We start from the raw sequence: 2,633 nt of genomic DNA on the forward strand, positions 1-2,633 counted from the left end.
AGAGAAATTGTTCCTTATGAGCGACGCCTAACTGCACCAGGCACACCAGGCCACAAATGCTCCTGCCTCCTCACAGTGTGTGGGCCCAGGAGCTGGACTGGATAATGACGCCTTATGTGCTTCTCTCACGTGAAATCTGAAGCAATGCATGCGAGTGTGTGTTGGTGAATGAGAGAGATCACGTGAGGGAGAACAGGAGAGAGAGAGAGAGAGAGAGAGAGAAAGAGAAAAGATTTACAGCTGTAATCAACTTTCGGGCCTCCCTGTTGGAAATGGAGCGTGAATGACGTCACGGAGCTGTCGTAGGCTTTGACTGATGATGTCATGCGTGTGTGTTTGTGTGTGTTTACGGGCATGTGGCATTGCATGTGTTCATATTTTGAGACCAAATCCCTTCTATATGTGTCAGTGTTTGTGTTTTTACTGGTATGCTGTAGGTCCCCCATATGATCCATCACCACGGCACGCACTCATCAATAACATCGTGCGGAGCACTGCCACTACCAGTGCCATTGTCATAGCTCTGCGTTTGTGTTGGAGTGTGTGCTGTGTTTGTGTGCACAGGGCAAACTCCCATCCATCCATCCATTTCACATATCCCGAAAATATCTCAAACGTCTCGTTCTTACACACACATATACACAGAGAGGGAGAGAGGGAGTAAGAGAGAGTGAGAGAGAGAGAGAAAGAGAGAGAGAGAGGGAAGCTGGGCCTGGTGCACTGGCTTGTCCCCGTAGACTCTGCCCTCATTTGGTTCCCTCTTGGGGATGCCTTAAAGGTGCCTGTCTACTGTCAGCTCCACACACACACACACACACACCCAAACCCACCCGCACTCACTTAGTTACTCACTCACTCTTCCTCCGTGAACACCCGGCCCTCAGAGCAGGTCCCCGGCGGCCCTCATTTGGTGGCTGTCCCTCGGAAGATGGATGGCGAGAGTGTAGTGTACAGAAGTCGTCACGCCATGAAACTCGGTAAACACTAAGAGCATGAATGATGAACCCCGCACCCCAAAACACTGAGCTCTGATTGCATATACGTACGCAGACTACGCACTGATTTGAGCAGGTTTTCATTCCTTGTCCTCAAGACATTGTACTGATGATGGTGAACAATATTTTTAAAGAATTAATTTGAGAAGTAGCGGCCAGATCCTTCTTTTCTCTCTCTCCCTCTGTGTGTGTGTGTGTGTTTGTGTTGTGTTTGTGTTGTGTTTGTGTTGTGTTTGTGTTGTGTTTGTGTTGTGTTTGTTGGATTCTTTCTCGTGTGCACTGTGAGTGTTATATGCTCTAGTGTGAGAGAGTACACTCACATAGTGCAGTGTTAATAAGGGAAAGGGCTCTTTTGCTCCAGGAAACACATTCACACACATATTAAACATACAAACACATTATACACACATGCAGAGAGAGAGAGAGAGAGAGAGACTGTGTAAACAAGAGTGTAAATAAAAAAAGGCAAATTAAAGTGGCATGCTTGGCGCCGTAGAAGGAGTTCAAAACTCCCAAACATGCCAGGTTGCCTGTGGACTGAGTGAAAGTGATTTGTCATAACTCATTCATGATCCTACACACACACACACTAACATACACAGACACGTACGCACACACACACACAGACACACACACACACACACACACACACACACACATACACACACACACACACACACACACACACACACACACACACACATACACACACACACACACACACACACACACACACACACACACACACACACACACACACATGTACACGCATGCACACGCATACACACACACAAATATACACACATTTTGAGTTGCTGGATAGAGGACTGTTGATGGGTTCTGGCCAAATTGTGAAGGTAAATACACAGAGGGTTTCTTTAAAATGTTTTTGTTTTGGATCACTCCTGGAGACTGACCTGTGTGTTCTGTAAATGAAGATTTTGTGCATGCGTTCTTTTAAATCTTTATGTGGCCGCCGTGATGGTGTGCACTTAAGAAAAGAAACTTTGCTTGCAACAGCCCTTCATAGAAATGTAAAAAAAAAATATGTTTGTTTTATTCACAAAGTTGTCCATACATTTTCCCTAAACATCTAGAATTTCTCCATAGATCAGCACATTTATGAAATACACTCAATGCTTAAAGTATTTTCATATTGAAGAGTTGGCTTACGAGACAACACTACTTAAAGACAGACCGATATGGGACCACAGTGAACGCTCTTTCCCTCTCCCGAACAGTGATGCCACCATACATTAGATTTCCTCCTCTCAAGACCGAGGGGGGATAGGCTTTCACAGGCCTAGGCAGATTATCTTTCCTCGTGTATTCCCAGAGATATGCACTTTAGAACAGAAATAAACAGAACCAAACTCAATTTAGGGAAATCCTCCGTAATGAGGCGATCGGCACGGACGTTCTCTTTAAAACCCGAAGAGATGACAAATGATCAGGAGCAGAAGGCACCACCCACGGCAGTGCTTCTCCATCTCCTGGTCATTTCAGCATCAGATAAGTGCAGCGCGGCAGTCTCCAGTGCATTTAAGGCTGCCCCTGCACATATGTCCAATTGGAATCCACTAATTGGCCACTCAACAGTGATTGTGGTCAAACTGCTTTTATGAAGACCAGGGTCGC

The sequence above is a fragment of the Sprattus sprattus genome (genome assembly GCF_963457725.1).
Source record: "Sprattus sprattus genome assembly, chromosome: 6".
In the NCBI taxonomy this organism is placed as follows: domain Eukaryota; kingdom Metazoa; phylum Chordata; class Actinopteri; order Clupeiformes; family Clupeidae; genus Sprattus; species Sprattus sprattus.